Genomic DNA, 19,614 nt, shown 5'->3' with positions numbered 1-19,614 from the left:
TAAAGAACAAACACCTCATCACAGAACCCTGCAAGCGTCAACCCGGCTTTGACCTAGCACGTTATGATTGGGCCCTCCTCAATCGCTATCGAACAGGCCATGGCCGGTGCGCCGCTATGTTCCATCGCTGGGGAGCCAGAGACGACCCGAAACTGCCCTGCGGCTACAGACAGACTATGACCCACATAGTCAACGACTGCCACCTCTCCAGATTCAAAGGAGGTCTCGAAACTTTACATCAGGCTCAACCTGACGCTGTTGACTGGCTACGGAAGAAGGGCAAACGCTAGAAGAAGAAGAAGAAGAATTCTAGTCCACGATTGTCTCTGCCTAGCTTGAGTCATATTGTCATATTGAGGGAGGGAAGTCTACATATGTTTACCTTCCAGAGTGACTGCCCAATAATACAATCATGTTGACTTGTTTGTTTGTTTTATCAAAGGATAGCAAAATTGTAAGAATTCTTGTATGCTTTAGCTGTCTCTAAAATAAAAACAAAGTAGTGTTTTTTATGCATTATAGGATTTACATAAAAATAAATGTAGTTTCGTTTTACAGAAAAAAAATTGTGTTAGTCAGAACACAATTGTGTTAGTCTGAAGTTACTTCTTTCTTCCCTCTTTTTTTTATTGTTTGAAGTGTAAATTCAAGGATGTAAGCCAGGACTTCACACAAGTGAAGTTCTTTATCAAAAGCCTCCTCTTGCTTTTTCCACCTCTTCTCCAAGAGGCTCATTATCACGTCATTATATCACCATACTCTAAGTATTTCTTCAGGAGTACTGAGGCATGGAAGAGTGTTTTCTCTTATGCCAAACTTCCTTTGTTTATGATATGAACTGAGAAAATAGATGGTTATGTGTTTTTAACTATACATGCATTAAGAGAAACCAAGCTAGGCATGTGGGTATGAGAGGCTTCCTGAGAACAGCTTGTTAGTTTTTTTTTATTATTATTATTACCTCAGTAGTAAAACTGAGGTAATAAAATAGAACCTCATTCTGTGGTATAGATTTGGGGTACTCAGTGCTCATGAAGGTGGTGGTGGCAATGTTATTTGCTTACCTCTCTGTTCTTGAATGTGTTCTGGATAGAAAACTTAATGGGACTTCTAGCCAAGACAGTGAGAGATCAGCAGGTTCTGTTTGCTCTTTTCACTCTTATTGCCACAACAAAGACTCCAACATACCTAAAAAAAAAAACAAAAAAAAACAGCATAGAAATGAGCTCGGAACTCAGATAAACTAACAAGAAACGAAAAAAGCTCAGAATCCAAGCAGCAGAGACAGAAAGATTCAGAAGTAAGGGAGTAGGGAGATGATCCAGTCAGCTTTGGTAGATTCAGAGGGAAGGGGTTAGGGAGATGATCCAGTCGGCTTTGGTAGAGGTATATTATGCTTTGGTGGCAGGTGGCTGCTATAGGGTAACATATTTTGAGGAAGTTAAAAAAAACTGTACTTCTGAAACACTTATAAGCTTACAAGTTTATGTCAAAAGTAAAGACTACTATAATTTTAAAAAGAAAACGGATTGGGGGCCATGTAAAAATATTTTATAAGAAAAACAGAGAATTATTCTCTACCTAACTGTGTGGTGATGAAGTTTGGAAAGGAAAAAGATCATGGTGGGATGGACGGATTATCGTGACTAATTCTGAAGTGAACCTAAGCTATTGAATCCTATGACAGCCTTGTCAAAGGAGAATTACCACACTCTCCACATAGGTGGTAGGGAAACCAAAACATAAAGATGCTGAATAGCTTGCTCAAGGCTAAGATTAGACCAAACAGGTTGATTCTGGAGGCCACAAGCTGAGAAGACTTGAGTTCTAGAAGCATATTGCCCATGGGCAGTTAATGCTGAGAGGAGAAGGCATGGAGGACGTACTCCAAGAAAGAGAAGAAATGAGTGAATGACTCATCCTCACCCCCAACTCAGATTTCAAGACTAGCCATTCATCTTCCTGGCCCCTTGACCAGAAGTCCACACCATATATTCCAGGAATCATGAAGGCAATGGTGGCTTCTGCCACAATGACTATTTAGCAAGTTTGACAGTCCTTCTTTGACATGGTCATCTGGCTTCACATTACTTTCCAGTTAAGGAGAAATTAATGCATTCTTCCTTTGAGGAAGACAGAAGCTCATCCTCTGGGTGAGAGTCCTTGTTGCAAGCTTTATCAAGTTGGGGTAATAAGAACAGATGCATAGGTACCTATAAGGTAAGGCAAATTTGATTAGCATGTGTTAAAGTACAAGTTCTGTTTTATCTATGTAAGAGACCTAATAGCTAATCCTTTCTAGTAGTTTGGAAAAAAATACCATATGACGAGTAATATGAGGGTGAAGTGGGAGTGAGGGTGGACTTTCACATTCAGAAAACTTAATACAATTCACTTAATCTTCTAGAATAGGGAAATACCCAGTGCATAATAATCTGAATGAAACTGACAGGATATAGGAAGTTCCTAAAGTCCTGTAAACTACTTAAATATTACGCAATTCAGCCCTTTAAACTATTGCCCTTAGCACATTTTGACCACCTCTTAGGTTCAGGGCACTGTGCCAAACAGAGGTGATATTAATAGGAATAAAATATATTCCTTTGAGGGGGGGAGATTAAGGATGTGGATAGAAAATTTGTTTAGGGGTAGATTTCCACATTAATTTATTATGTTCACACAAAACAGCTGTTTATAGTAGTATTGGTCAGAGTAGGAAACAGTGGAACTATTTACCAACTGAAGTATGGGTAAATAAAAGGTGATCTATTCAAATTAGGAATTTTATTTAGTCATAAAAGGGAATGAAATACTGACACAAACTACAGCATGGATGGGCATTGAAAAGATTCACCTTTGTGAATGAAGCCAGACACAAAAGGCCACATATTGCACACTCATATTAATATGAGATGTCCCTATCAGACAGACTCATAGAGACATAAAATAGATCAATGGCTGCCAAGGGATAAGAGGAAGGGAGAATGGGAAATGACTGCTAGTAGGTCAAATCAACCTTGATCTCTCATATGCTGCTTTGAAAATCCATTATCTATAACACACACACACACACACACACACACACACACACACACACACACACACACCTTAATTTTTGCTGCAGACAGACATAAAAAGAACACATCACAAAGATTCAGTTAGGAAAATCTAGCAAATGAGCTCAGTTCTAGAAGAGTAGTACTTGAACTCCCAGAAAAGAGAGATTTTGAAAGAAATCCATCTTTACCAATTGCAGATAGCTAACAAGATGCCATCACATCAGCTCAAAACAGCCTGGAGGCTGTTATCCGATTTCTCTTTAATTAATATCTCACACTCCCAGGCAAAGTGGGGGGAAATTGCAAAGAACTCTGCCAGGATTCCTCTCAGCTTACATAAGCCAAACTGGAGCAGGGCTGTGGATTTATTAGGCAGTGCTGTGAACATGTTTAATGTGTTATTTACTGACTGAGCTGTATAAATAGACTGGTGCTAGTGTCACTGTCCATTTAGGAAAGATGCCTCTCTTCAGATGGTCTGATGCAGTCTCATAGGCATTTGCACATTCTTCATTATCTTCAAAGCATTTCATATGCATAGCCGTCCCTCCCACTGCAATCCGAATTTGTTGACTTTGAAAGTTAGGACAACAATTCACATCATTAAAACCATGTCAAATTGCCCAATGAGCTCTTTAAGATATCAGAAAGAGGGGAAAAGATAAAAGGAGAAAACACATTAGTATTGAAGCACTTTTAGTATAATATTTACCAACTTGGCAAATTCTCAAAATATAGGATCCTATTCAAATTTCACCCTTTTCCATGTCTCAGGTAGAATTGTTGCCACCTTACCAACTATGTCTTCACATCTCTTTATATCCATTTCCCCTGTAGCGTGAGAATCTATTAAGATTGTCTGTTAGTATAATCCAGTTCACATGCCTCTGTGGGTTCTTTCCAAGCAAAACCTTTTTTCTTTCTTTCTTTCTTTCTTTCTTTCTTTCTTTCTTTCTTTCTTTCTTTCTTTCTTTCTTTCTATCTTCCTTTCTTTCTTTCTTTCTTTCTCTTTTCTTTTTTAAGTTTAGAATCTATAAGGGTGCTCAGAAGAATAGCAAAGACTGGTCAAATAAAGTGACAATCTCATAATGAGAAGTTTTCCACTGTGGCTGTAGATAGCATAATGGTTACGCAAAGAGATACTCATGCCTGAAGCTCCAAAGTCACAGGTTTGCTTTCCCTAAACCATCATAATCCAGAACTCATCAGTACTCTGGAGAAACCATTAAAAGTTTTTCATAAAGCACAGTCTCTATGCCCATCATGCACCAAGCCATCTCTTGATTTTGGTTACCAAGATGAAACCCTAAAGGTAGCAGAGTTCTAACATTTATGACTTGAGTCAATAAACAAGCTTTTATTAAATATTTATTTATTTATTCCCTTTTGTTGCCCTTGTTGTTTTATTGTTGTGGTTATTTATATTGTTGTTATTGATGTCATCGTTGTTGGATAGGACAGAGAGGGGGAGAAAAAGACAAACACCTGCAGACCTGCTTCACCGCCTGTGAAGCGACTCCCCTGCAGGTGGGGAGCCAGGGGCTCCAACCGGGATCCTCACGCCAGTCCTTGCGTTTTGCACCACGTGCGCTTAACCTGCTGCGCTACCGCCGGACTCCCAATAAACAAGTTTTTATGCAATGGTGCTTAGAACTTAGAAGTCATAGATGACATCTTCCTCATTCTTAAAAATGTAGTAAGAAAAGGATATGGGGTTGGAGCTGATTTATTTTATTTTATTTTTTTTTATTATTTTCTACTCAGCAGCAGTAGGTACTATATTTCAGAATCTTAGGTACCTTGTTTGATTTATACTAAAAGTCTCTTCAAAGAGAGCCTCATTTTACATCTGAAAAAGGGAAATACAGAGAGGTTGCCTCAAGGACTCAGACCCAGGTTATCCTACTTCGGAAGTTTATGTGCCACTAACTGAGGCAGGGCCTGTCACAGTTGTCTGACCTTGGTTTTGGAATCTTCACTCCGAGATGGGTCTCAGTTACTGCACCTGTAATTACCTCCTGCTTCACTTGTCAGTATAGGGATCAACATGATCTTGACTTTATAATTTATAATCCAATCAGTTTATAAACCTGTTGTACCCCTTGGGGCTACCATTCTAAAACCATTCTGGGAAATATGACTAATTACCATGAAGTAAGTATTGTGTATCCTGTGTATTGTGTATAACTTAAGGATATAGTTAAAACCTATCATATAAACAGTAAGGGATGCAGGGACTCAGAGGGAGAGAACATACAGAGAAGTTAATGTTCTCTGAGAAGTCTCTTGGCACAGACAGGACTTAAATTGGAACTAAAAGGATAACTGGCATTTGGAAAGACAAGGAAGAGAGCAGATTGGCAAATAGAGAAAGTGTGTTTGACATCAGCATGATAGTGAAAACTACCATTTGTGTGTGTGTGTGTGTGTGTGTGTCCGCTGTTAAGAGTGTGCCAAACCCTCTGCAAGCATTCTTTTATGTAACACTTGTACTGATATTGTGAAGCTAGTTATTTGGTTATGCCCATTGTACTGATTGGGAAAACTAAGATCAGAGAGCTGAAATTATTGGCCCAGGATTACACAATTATTAAGTTGTAGAACCAAGAGCCTGATTCTATGCTCTTGACTAATAAAGAAAGATGGCGTCTATTGGAGACAGGTTACAGAGGGGGAAATGGAAACCCAGGTGGCCACTTCAGTCATTTGAACAATCAGTCTATATGAATTAATTTTCCTAACAGCATTAAGGTATCTAAAAGATAACACCCTCAAACTCCTGAAGTTTGCCTTGCCCTCCTCTGGAACCACAAAGCCAACTCATTTGGTTTGACTTTGGGTATTTACTTCACTGTTTCATGTTTGCCAGTGTCAACATGGGCTACTTTTTTGTTTGTGATAACCTGATGTCAACTTAAAATCAAGGTGGTTTCCAGTCTGCTTTTCTTTCTTTTTTTTGCATATTACTCTTTCTTCTGCTTTCAAAAGTTAATGTCTATTGTTTTTACTTAATAAGTTGTCTATTGTTCCATTTATAAAGAAGAGTCATGAGAGGTTGATTGCTCAATGAACAAGCAGATTTACTTCCTTAATTCCACTGGAGATTGCAAGCAGACACATTTCCCAAAGATCCTTTAGAGAAAAGTAGATCGAGATATTTGCTTTGTAATTTAAATTTCTTTCTTTCTTCCTTCCTTCCTTTCTTTCTTTCTTCCTTCCTTCCTTCCTTCCTTCCTTCCTTCCTTCCTTCCTTCCTTTCTTTTTCCTTTTTTTGCCTCCAGGGTTATCACTGGGGCTCAGTGCCTGCACTATGAACCCACTGCTCCTGGAGGCCATTTTTTTTCATCTTGTTGCCCTTGTTGTTATTGTGTTGTTGTTATTTGCTGTTGTTGGATAGGACAATAGAAATCGAGAGAGGAGAGGAAGACAGAGAAGGGGAGAGAAAGAGGTATCTGCAGACCTGCTTCACTGCATGTGAAGCAACCTCCCCCCCCGCAAGTGGGGAGATGGGGCCTCAAACCAGGATCCATGCCCTTCATGCCATGTGTGTTTAACCCTCTGCGCAACTGCCCAAGTCCCAATTTCTTGTAATTGCATTATGTTTGACAACCATTCAGCAAAGAGAAACATTCATTCTCTCAGTGATCATCACTGTTTTAAGCATCCACAGCTGATTTTATTTCTCCCTAAGAGCAAAGATCAAGCCAATTTCCTGGCTTAAATGTGCCTTTCAAGTTGTGGCACCTGGTGGTTGGTGGGAGTCTGAGGCTGAAGTTCACGGAGGTAAGCTGTCATCTGAAGACCCAGTGACCACTTGGTACACATCATGTTGCCTCTCCAGCAATGTCAATGGTTGGGGATCTGGATGAAAACCTAGCAAAAGCACCTACCTTTGCAAACAGGAAGATTCTGGATGTCTTGAGTTCTCTGTGTGACCTGAAAAGGATGTGAAAGTGTATTGAAATACGGCATTTCGTATTAACTACTGCTCTCTCAGTGAGGAATCAGTGTGGACAGAGGGAGGTGTGGTGAGAGAGTGGAGAAGTTAAGGGGCTTATGGTCTCTCCTTGAGAGCTCATCTCCCCCTGGTGCTTATATGTGAAAATTCAACCAAGATGTCTCCCTGGCTATGCACATGAGTCCTGGTTGGGGGGGGAGGGGCAGTGGGGCAAAGTAAGCTTTAACCAACCAGTGTCAACTTCCCTTCCTTTCAGGAGGCCTCATATTAAAATATTTAACCAAAGTATCGGGGCAACACAACTCCAGCAGGCTAGGAGGTGGATCAGTGGAGAGAATATCTGATCTGTGAGGATGAGTTCCCAAGTTTATTCTCTGGCATGGCATGATGCTCTGGTTTTCTTCCCCTCTCTCTGATAAATAAATAAATTAAATTAATAAATAAAAAGCCTAAATCAATTGAGAAACCATATGGAAAATTATGCAAACAGCTCTCTCCTTGAAAATGACTGGCAGGGGGAAGAGAATGCTTCCGCTCTTCCCCATATGTTAACTGCTTTTTTTTTTCTTTCAAGGCTGGAAATAAAACTAAGCTTAATCACTGCAGCAGGACTGAAATCACAATATGTCTATGGGTTCAGTCCTTATGTCGATCTTTGCCCAGATGAACATTTGCCAAGAAAAATAGAAAGCTACACTTAAAACTCAAGCCGCGTAACCTGGCGTAGCCTGTGCATGTGAGCAGAACAACTACTGTGTGTGCCCACCACACACATACAGATGTAGACATGGCTTTAATAGAACCTTTCTTTCAGTTGCCATCCCTGGCATTGTAGTGTCCATAGAAGCACTAGGCTGCATATACTGGAACTGAAGATTAGGAAACTTACAGATCAGTGTCAAAGCTCAACCCCCTACCTCATGCCCAAAATAATGATAAGCCTCCATCTGAAAGTGGGAATAAGATTTAAGTATTAGGTCCAGGTGATGGCACACATGGTTGAGGGAACGTGTTACAGTGTGCAAGGAGGGGCTGGGTTCCAGCCACTAGTCTCCACCTGCAGAGGGAAAGTTTTGCAAGTGGTAAAGCAGTGATGCAGGTCTCTCTCACTCTCTCTCTCTCTCTCTCTCTTTCTCCCCCTTCCCTCTCGATTTCTGGCTGTCTCTATCTAAAAAAATAAATAAAGATAAAAAAATTAAAACAGATTTACGTATTAAATACACTTGAATCTTAGTAACTCTTCCAAATGTACCATGCCAGCTACTTGCTAGTCAATGTGTACATGTTTATAAAAGCCATCAGAAAAAAAAAAGAAAAAAAGAAAAAAAAAGACATCAGTTCAACACACATTTCTTTCTTCTCTCTCTCCCTCCCTTCCTCCCTCCCTTCCTTCCTTCCTTCCTTCCTCCTCCCTCCCTCCCTTCTTTTCTTCCTTCCTTCCTGAGAGGCAGAGAGAGAGAGTGAAAGTGACCACAGCACTAAAATTTCCTTCGGCCTCAAACTTGGGTAGTGCTCTTGGTAAAACTGCACACAATTCAAATGAGTTGTTCTTTGATTAAATGCATATGTGTTAATTGATAGTTAAAAAAAATAATATGCTTGGCTGGGTGGTGGCGCACCTGGTTAAGTGTGCATGTTAAAATGCACAAGGACCCAGGTTCGAACCTCTAGTCCCCAACTGCAGGGGGAAAGCTTTATGAGTGGTGAAGCAGGGCTGCAGGTGTCTCTTTGTCTCTCTCCTTCTCTATCACTCCCCTCCCTGTTGATTTCTGCCTGTCTCTATCCAATAAATGAAGATAATAATAATTTTAAAAATTTAAAAAAGTAATAATAATATCCTTTGTACCCTGGCAATCTCAAAGTGTGTCCATACACTTTCTGTTATTCCTAAAATCTTAGGTCTTCCTGGTTTATGGTTTCTGCTGCCAGTGTACTCTTGGCTTTCTCCTTCTGACAAATGTAATCTCTGGAATAACTTGTTTTTATACTGAGAAATAGCAGCCCCACACGTGCAGCCTTGTAAATGTCTCACGTATTTTTCACTTCATAATTTTGCTGCATTTCTGCAAGGTAGCTGGAATGGTTCAGGCATATTTTAGTAATGTCTTGTGGCTAGAAAGAGCTCTGGAATTTCAAATTCCCAATGATGAAGGGAACTGTTTGGAGAAAGAAAAACAAACAAGCAATTGTTTTAAAATGTTCAGCAGTTTGCATTTATCATAAGAACTAAAGGGAAGGTAATGTCATCCAACAACAAATTCCCTGGAGCATTTCCCAAGGTACTGAAGTGTCAGCAAACATCTGATTTGGCCTGATCATTATACAGACTTGCTGTGAAACGAGAGAAAATAGCTCATCCTCTGGTTTCCTGCCCTTTTCCACTATCCACCTATAACCTCCCCCCTATCAGAAATGAATCTTCTCTTCTGATCAGTTTGATGATGTTTAAAGAAAGTAGGCTGGGTCTCTGTAAGTAAGCCTATTCAATTTTAAGTAAAAACCAGGTGGAACAATTCATTTTTAGTGACAGGATTTTGACATTGACTCTAATCCCAGGAATTTAGAACTAGCTATTTTTTTTTTTTTTACCAAAGGCACTGACTGAAATTATTCCCTTTCATGTACAAAATGATTTTAACAGAAATGTAAAAAATCACATTGTGTCTCCCTAGATGTGGTCTGAAAGACCAGAATTAGAATCTTGGCTAAATTCATGATGACAATAACTAGACATTCACAGGGCTCTAATCTAATCCTGTACATAAAACAAGGGTAAGGATTGTGTGAGTGGTCTAGCTCCAAATTATATCTAGATCATACTACCAGAGTTTTGTCACTTTCCTTAGCCATGGAAAAAAAAACAATTGCACAATATTCTTGTGACTTAAATCATCTTGAAATCAGGCAAGGACACTAAAAATCCACACACATTTTCTCACTTTTTAGAAGACCGTATTCATCAAAATCTGTTAAATTCAGTGAAAGCTTCAGATTCATTTTTTTTTTAAACGAATGGGTTATATTCACTATATCACTTTTTCCCAGTAGGAATTACCAATGATACTTACAGTAACAATCCTCCTCCCCCTTTGATTGGGTAAAGACTTCTAAGTAACTGTGTTTTTTTTTTTTTTAGCTTGTTCTTAAAAATCATAAAGTTTTAAAAAAAACCTAAGAAACAAAGATGGGTGCCAGGTGACTGTTTTCTACTGTTTTCGTTTAATTTCTTTTGTCCAGTGAAGGAGAAAGTGCCACAGCTCTAATTCTCCTAATATCTGGAAGTTCAGCAAGTATGAGCTTCCAGTACACGGGATGATTAAAGATTTTAACATTCTGACCCAACAGGATACCAAGCCTCACACAACAGTGGTGATGGGCTACAGGATAAGTATGCTACATTTTCCTTTTGGCTTTTTGAGATTAAGTTTGTTCGACCATGGAGATCGTTTGGTAATAGATTGCAGGGTTTGCCTGGCAAACGCTAGAAGAAGAAGGGTTTGCATATGAGAGGCCTCTAGTTTCAATCCTCACCACCATATATGCCAGAACTTGGGAGAATTCTTCTTTCTCATGAAAATAAATAAGTATATAAGTTTAGATTTGTCTAGAGTGTGGAAAATTAAGGAGTATTTTTTTTAGGAACATAGGATAAACATTTACTTATTCAAACATGCTTTTTTGAATACTTCATTTGTTTTACTTCCAAGAAAACCAAATCTTTATTCCTATTCACTTGAAATTTACAAATATATCTCTATATATGAATTATACATGGTGGTGGTGGTGGTGTTGTTGTTGGTGGTGGTGGTGGTGTGTGTGTGCGTATGTGCATTTGTATATGTTTACAGCTTTTATAATTTTCTCTGCAAATTCTCAGTTTTCTTCATGAGTGGACAAAAATTTAATCTCAAATAAATTGCCTTTTTAGGCTGCCTGCTTAAAATAGCAAGAAGACCTCTAATGTCTTAGTCTAACATGAAACTCATGTGGTAAAGGAATGTTAAGTTTATAAGAACATTAACAGGGAATCCAAGCCTACTTCTTTCTCAATTATACATTTTTCATAACTCATTTTATTTTTAGTACTTGCTTATATCATACCCTACAATATAAAATGTGATAAAATAATGACTTATTTCAGGATGGATTCATGTTTAGTCATGAGGAAAATCCTGAACATTTGCAGAAGAAATAAATGGTTTCAATTTTTCTTAATCCTTTAAAATCACACCAAGTTGAAGTGACTTGTATTCAGGGTATGAAATAAATTGGAGAATTAGTCTAGATTTGACAAATATTCACACGTTTTCATAGTTGCTTTAACCATCGGTTAAGTGTATTGGTGAGAGTTAACTGGTTTAGTTAAGAAGTCTTAACCCTTGCTACATATTAGAATTCTCTGGGGGAGTTTTCAAAATCATATTGGACTTTCCGAAGATAAGAATGAATCAGAATATCTAGGGGTGTGCTTCAGGCATTAATATTTTTGGAAGCTTTGGGGAGGATTCAGAAATGCCACCGCAGCTGGTTGATAATCACTGCAGAGAGTTTGATGCTGGAAACATCACCTGGTCTGTGTTCTGGGCGATGCCACTGTAGTTCTACCACCAGCAGGGAGCAGTAGAGAGAAATAAAAAAAAAAAAAACAACAGACCAGTTACCAAGCCCAGTTAAGAGGCTCAGCCAAAGTCTACTGGGCACCAGGAGTATTTAAACATTGATATAATTAAAGATTATTCTCTGTATTTTGCATTTCCTCCATGAAACTTATACTTAGGACTGATAATTTGAAAAATAGCACATGCAACCAAAGCAAGGCACATAAAAGCCTGGGTTTTGGAGAGAATAAAAGATACTTTTGTCAAGGACTTCTCTACTGCTAAAAAATGTGAAGTTATTAGGAAGACTGCCTACAGATATCTATGCCTCCAACCACCAAGACTTTGCAAGAACCATGCGTTATAAAATCTTGATGCTATGGTAATGTGATCTTGGACATATTAACCTCTCTGAGCCTTTGTACTTCATTGATGGAGTGCAACGCCAATAGAAAGATGACAGAAATACTACCTACGTATAAAATGCTCAAGTGTAAGCATGTTTGCTATTTTCTTTAAAGTTGGCTTGGGGTGTATTGAAATTTCAAAGCCATCCCTTCAGCAATCAGTTTTTGAGGGTCTCCAATGTACAGAGATCTTTAGAGTGAGGACTATGGCCTAATGATGACCTTGACTCATTATCACCTGTGTTTAAGAACAGGCACTGAAAGTGTAACTAAAAACACCTGAATGAATTGGGGAGATAGCATAATAGTTATGCAAAAAGACTTTCATGCTTGAGGTTCTAAGGTTACAGCTTCAATCCCCAGTACCAATAAGCCAGAGCTGAGCAGTGCTCTGACATACCTACCAATTTCATTAAAAAATAGAAAACAGGCTGGGGGTATGGATCGACCTGCCAATACCCATGTCCAGCAGAGGAACAAATACAGAAGCCAGACCTTCTACCTTCTACACCCCATAAAGAATTTTGGTCCATACTCCCAGAGAGATAAAGAATAAAGAAGCCTTCAATAGAGGGGATGGGGACAAGGAACTCTGATGGTGGGAACTGTATGGAGTTGTATCCCTGTTATCTTACAATCTTGTAAATCATTATTAAATCACTAATAATTTTTTAAAGTGACAGGCGCACAAATTGGAAGAGCATTTTGTGAAAGTCTGATTGTTTAATGGAATTATACATGCATAAAACCACACAACACACAACCCAGTATAAATAAATAAATTAATTTAATTAAGTATTAAAAAACCACTTAGTCATGCCTTGACTTTTATTTTGGGGTGGGAGGAAGACAAGAATGGGTTAATGCAGAGTTAATTGTTCAATTAAAGTTTTTTAGATGTGACTAAAATAGGGCATTCTCTTCTTTCCAATTAGAAAGAAAAACACCGAATTTGAGAACTCTGGAGAATAGCCAAGTTTTAAAATGTTTATAACCCCATGTCCTCCTGCCCTCAAAGACTTAATAAAGATTTGGGTTGGAATTAAATTTATAATATGGTGACTGGACATTTCATTTTTACTGAGATGGGGCCTAATCCCCTAAGAGTATTGCATTTCATCTATGTAAATATCTACAATTTGCAGATGTCTGTCCTGACGCCAGCAAATTGCATAAGACTGTTGATGATATTTGGCCTCCCAAGAGCTCACAGATTTGTTTACCCACTGTATTCTGCATTATTTTCAAGCTTTGCAATCAACATTGGGAGTCACAGCAGTCAGCTGCTTGGGCATTTCATAACATGCCATCCAAGACTGATAACAACTTGCTTCTTGTGAGCCGGCTGTGCCGCCCTTACCCTCCAACTGCAGTCTGGTTCTGGGAGGGCAGACTGCAACACTGCTGTCTCATGCCCCTCATCACAGCCTCCTGTGTGTCTCATTCAAAGCCACTCAAAAATTCTGCATAATCCAGGAAGTTCTGGAGCTTGGAAAGAGTGTGGGCTTTCTGATCTAACACCCTCATATACTGAGTAAGGTAAAAAAAAAAAAAACAAAGCAGACAAACAAACAAAAACAAACAGAAAGTTAAGACTAGTTCAGAACTATTCCATAGCAAAGTAAGAACTTGACTCCTAACACCCAAATTTGATAGATGATTTAGAAGGAGACAATAAAGAACTCATACATGGCCCAGTGGTGTGAAAGACTGCCTTCTTCATCATTTTAATGGGGGGTTAATGGTTTGCAGTACAGCTGACACACGGGTATAGTTTCTCATCTCCCCATGATAGGTGTATGCAGAATACTCTCACCCCTGACTTAGAGTCTTTCCCATCATCAGGCACCAGGACCTCCATTACCTCTTTACCCCTCCCTCCCTTGTCCTCCATCCCCGGAGTCTTTTGTTTTGATGCAAGACTCCACCTAGTGCAAGTTTTAATTTGTGGTTTCCTTTTCTGTTCTTGTTAGTTAGGTTCTACCTATATGTGAGATTGTCTAGTATTGGACCTTCTCTTTTTAACTTATCTCACATAAGCTGATGCCTTCAAGTTCAACCCAAGATGATGCAAATTAGATGATTTCATCACTTTTAACAACTGACTAGTATTTCACAACTTTCTTAGCCACTCGTGTGTCATTTGACTTCAGGATTGCTTCCAAGTTTTGGCTATTCCAGTTTGTGCTACTGTGAACATAAGTACATAGGTCTGTATGGGTAGGTGTTTTTGTTTCCTCTGGGTAAACCCAAGAAAAGAAATTGCTGGGACAGACTGTTATTGAGAAAGAGTAGAAGATGAGGAGGCATTCCATTTCCCCAATTCCTAGCAGCTCCTCTATGTCAGAAGGACTCTGGGCTCCAAGTCTGAGTCAAACAAACAAAAGTTGATGCAATGGCATTTATGGATATAGATGGGTGTGAAAAAGGAGTGGGAGGTCTACCCCCCACCAGCCTCCAAGAACTTTCCTAGATTGTCCAGACCTGGTTCTTGGGAAAGAATAAACTAACCAAAATCTAAGGAAAGGTTTTCAGGATATCTGCATATATTTGTCTTGCCTTGGGCAAGTGACATGAGTGGAATGGGGATTTGTAAACCGAAAAGCACTAGCCAAGCTTGAGGAAGATTACAATACATTATTTATTTAAATCCAAGAAAGCCTTGGCTTTCATTTGTAACTCTCAGGATTTAGAGTCAAAACAAAATAGCCTCAAGAATGCTATGAAATTCAGTCTAGGCATTTTTTTTTATAAAAAGGAAACACTAACAAAACCACAGGATAAGAGGGGTACAACTCCACACAGTTCCCACCACCAGAACTCTGTATCCCATCCCCTCTCTTGATAGCTTTCCTATTCTTTATCCCTCTGGGAGTATGGACCCAAGGTCATTGTGAGATGCAGAAGGTGGAAGGTCCCGCTTCTGTAATTGCTTGCCCGCTGAACATGGGCGTTGACAGGTCAATCCATACTCCCATCCTGCCTCTCTCTTTCCCTAGTGTGATGGGGTTCTGGGTAATCAGAGCTCCAGGACACATTGGTGGGGTTGTCTGTCCAGGGAGGTCTGGTTGGCATCATGCTAGCATCTGGAACCTAGTGGCTGAAAAGAGAGTTAGCAAGTTGTTAATTAATCATGAACCTAAAGGCTGGAGTAGTGAAGATGAAGAGTTGGGGGAGTGTCTGTTTTGTAGATAGCTAGTAGGCATATTTTAGTTATATTCCAAAGGACCTGTGGCTATACTAGTGTTTTTTTTTTTTTTTTTTCTTGAGTCTGAAATCTGATATGCAGGTGGATCCTTATTATTGTCTGGGGCGATGATGTCATGGCTGGCAGGAGGACCAGAAAGCTGGATCAGGCAAGAGAGTAGCTCTCTAATATGGGACAGGTATACAAATATTGTTGACTGTAAACCCTATTGACTTGATCTGAGCTGGGGCCCATATTCAGCTTAGGAGACTATGTGACCTCTGCATCCCTGTAGATCCAACCTCACATTCTGTGGTCATCAGTAGGAACATTCCAAGCTTCCCCAATATCAAGACCCATCTTCCCCAGGTGTAGCATAGAGTATGTTGTCCAGCCTCTTTCAGAGGATGGAACATTCTCTACCATTGTTGATCCAAGTTGAGGGCAAGGTCCCATGGGGGTCCACAAAGGTGTCTGTTTTATTGTTCCTGATATAGATGCCCAGTAACAATGGAAATAGGGATTTATTCAAGGTCTACGCCCATCATGTCTGTTTGGGAATCTCAGGACTCCCATCTGGGCTTTTAAATGAAGACTGACCACTCATTCCCATCATGACAGAAAATATCTTACTATAAAAGTAACTTTTTTGTTATTTCATTTTCTTTATTTCTTTCTGTCTTCTTCTTCTTCTTCTTCTTCTTCTTCTTCTTCTTCTTCTTCTTCTTCTTCTTCTCCTTCTCCTTCTCCTTCTCCTTCTCCTTCTCCTCCTCCTCTTCCTCCTCCTCCTTCTCCTCTTCTTCTCCTTCTCCTTCTCCTTCATCTCTGTCTCCATCTCCGTCTCCGTCCCCGTCCCCTTCCCCTCCCCCTCCCCCTCCCCCTCCCCCTTCTTCGTCTTCTTCTTCTTCTTCTTCTTCTTCTTCTTCTTCACCTTCACCTTCACCTTCTCTTTCACCTCCTCCTCCTTCTCCTCCTCCTCCTCCTTCTCCTCCTCCTCCTCCTTCTCCTCCTCCTCCCCCTTCTCCTCCTCCTCCCCCTTCTCCATTTCCTCCTTCATAGAGCTAGAGAAAAATTTAGAAGGAAGAGGCAAATAGAGATGGAGAGAAAGATAGACACCTGAAGACCTGTTTCACCACTTGTAAAGCTTCCCCTCTACAGGTGGATTCTGGGGCCTTGAACTCAAGTTCTTGCTCATGGTAACATGAGTGTGATCAACCATGTGTGCACCACCCAGCTCCTCCCTTGCTATTTCTTCATGAACAGGTCCATAGGTAACATTTGCCTTTTACTGGAGTCAAATTCATACATGGTTAGTATTTCAAAGGCTGACAAATCATGAAAAAGGGACAGATTTGTGAGCAATCCTCATATAAGGCAGCAATCCCAGACATTTTGGGCATGTGGAATGCAAAAAGATCAATATCAGCTTCAACTATTTTACCTTTTTCATGACAAATCATGAAAAAGGGACAGATTTGTGAGCAATCCTCATATAAGGCAGCAATCCCAGACATTTTGGGCATGTGGAATGCAAAAAGATCAATATCAGCTTCAACTATTTTACCTGTGAAGGCCTATAGCTAGAAGTATAGTTCCTGCCCACTCCCTGGCCCCCACTGGAAACCCTGCAGTATGTGATGGAGCCAAGAGCAGTTAACAATGGGACCATGATCAGGGGATCAGTGCTACAGGTGTGCCCCCCCATTCTCTCTCCATCTCTGTCTCACCTTTTATTAAGACAAAAATGGGGAAAATGGCCTCCAAAAAAAAAGGGTAATGGACTAGTGCAGACACTGAGCCTCAATGATAATCCTGGTATTGAAGAAGAGGAAGAAAAAGGAGGAGAAGATGGGGGAAGGGAAGAGCAGGAGGGAGGGAGAGTAGGAAAAGGAGAAAAAGAGGAGGAAGAAGGAAGAGCTCAAGGAGAAGAAAGAGGAGGAGGAGGAGGAGGGGAGGGTAAGGAAGAGTAAGGGAGAGTAAGAAAAGGAAAAAAGAGGAAGGGAAGAGATAAGAAGGAAGAGAGGGAAGAGAAGAAGTTAGAGTTAACAAAACAACTAACATAGCTGTGTTCTTGGAAGGGGCAGTGGTTGAAAGACTCAGTTTCTCCATACTGGGAATGGTGCTTATCCCCAGTAAAGAGGCTCAGCGGTCAAAAGCTAACTGTGTAAAAAACTGAGCCTCACTGGGAGTATGGATTGACCTGCTAATGCCCATGTCCAGTGGAGAAGCAGTTACAGAAGCCATTTCACCTTCTACATCCCATCATGATCCTGGGTTCATGCTCTTAGAGGGATAAAGAATAGGAAAGTTTCCAGTGGAGGGAATGGGATACGGAACTCTGGTGGTGGAATTATGTGGAATTATACCTCTTTTATCCTGTGGTCTTGTCGATCACTATTAAATCAATAAAAATAATAATAATAAACAACCCTCAGATATACATGGAGGGATTGTCTAAAACCAACAGGTAAATTAACTCAGACCTATGGGTTCAATTCTAAAATTAAATAAGTCCATACTGGAAGAACTGAGAGCTCAATCAAAGATTAGAGATACATAATTTTTTTTCCCTCTCTGAACAGAAAAGTGCCAATTTTAATGACATCCCAGGCACCTGTGCTAGAATGATTATTGTATTTTTATAAACTGTCCAAACTCAAATCCCTATATTTGGACTTGATGCTAATTGTTTTCAAAGAATTGTTTTCTATTCCATTCAGTACTCTATAAGACACACATTCAGCCCACTCTGAGTGGATTATGAGCACAACAAAACCTTAAATTCAGATACAGAAGTCAGCTCCGATTGACTTTTTTCTCCTGGGAATTTCTAATTCTTCAAACTCATTGTTTATTCAAAAAACAGTCCTATTTGGGGGCCAGAGAGATAGTTGAGCAGGGAGAGTGCATCCCTGGCTATGCATAGGGCCATATTTGAGCCCCAGCAGCCCATGGAAATTTCTAGGATAGCAGAACAAACTGGTGCTATGACGTTTTTCCTCTTTTCAGTCCGAAGACATAATCTGAAGCAGTAAAATCACACACATATGAGCCACTGGCTCTGTGCACACAAGAACACATCCTATGTTTAATCGATTCAATATGGTTGGGGTTTAATCACATCTAAGGACTTCAATACCAGGTGTATTCTATTCTGTTTCTGCTTTTGTCATTACTGGAGTATCATCATTATGAATCAACTTTTTCAAATAGACAGAGACAGTGGTCCGGGAGGTAGCACAGTGTATAAAGCACTGGGTCCTCAAGTATGAGATCCTGAGTTCAATCCACAGCAGCTCATGTCTGGTTCTTTCTCTCTCTCCTCCTATTTTTCCCATTAATTAATTAATTAATTAAATGATCTTTTAAATTTTTTTAATTATCTTTATTTATTGAATGGAGACAGCCAGAAATTGAGAGGGTAGGGGAGTTAGAGAGGGAGAGAGAAAGAGAGACACCTGCAGCCCTGCTTCACCACTTGTAAAGCTTTCCCTCTGCAGGTGGAAACTAGAGGCTTGAACCCAGGTCCTTGAGTACTGTAACATGTGCCCTCAACCAGGTACGCTACCACCCGGTCACAATTAAATAATTTTTAAAAATATACAGAGACAGAGAAGGAAAAGAAAAGATGGCACAGCACTCACTTTCCCCACTGTGGTGGGGACCAGGCTTGAACCATGACAAAGCAGCATGTTATCCTAAGAAACTCTCTTGCCTTTCCTATACCACATGCTTTTACTACACCACTGGTTGGATGCTCCTTTCCTCCTAACTTTTTCTCACTTCCCCTCTTCAAGTCTTTTGTGATCAGCTTCTGGAAGCTCCTGCACACTGAACCCACACAGAGAAAAATCCAGTGGACTTGCATTCATAGTGATAAGCCAGCCACCTGTCTGGACACTTGTTTTTCCATCTCAGATTCTAGCACTATTACCAGTCAGCTGAATTTCCTGGCCTCACTACATGCAAACAATGGGTAATGAGCTGTGTGTCCTCCACAAGACAGTGAAGGGGACATTCAGCATGGAGAGCGATTGGCTTGTACCACACATTCACCACAGTCGAAGCAGCTGAGTGGACCCTGACAAAGCCACTTCCTTACTCCAGTTCTGCTTTCAGGTGGATCAGCCTTCTCCATCTGCACACCTATGGTCTTAAGCTACTGGCAGACAGACGAGACCTCTCATTCTTTTTATTATTATTATTTACAAAATAAAAAATATTGATAAGACCACAGAATAAGAGGGGTACAATTCCACATAAGTTTCACTACCAGAGCTCTGTATCCCATCCCTGTCAGTGTTGGTATCCTGATGGTCTCTGACTATGTCACAGCAATGCAGCACCTATTCCCTTTTCCAATGTTTGTACACACATAGTTCTGTAGAATTTCAGGATGCCTACA

Source organism: Erinaceus europaeus, chromosome 14 (assembly GCF_950295315.1).
Source record: "Erinaceus europaeus chromosome 14, mEriEur2.1, whole genome shotgun sequence".
In the NCBI taxonomy this organism is placed as follows: Eukaryota; Metazoa; Chordata; class Mammalia; order Eulipotyphla; family Erinaceidae; genus Erinaceus; species Erinaceus europaeus.
The sequence above is the reverse complement of the archived record's forward strand: the minus strand, read 5'-3'. Positions refer to the sequence as shown.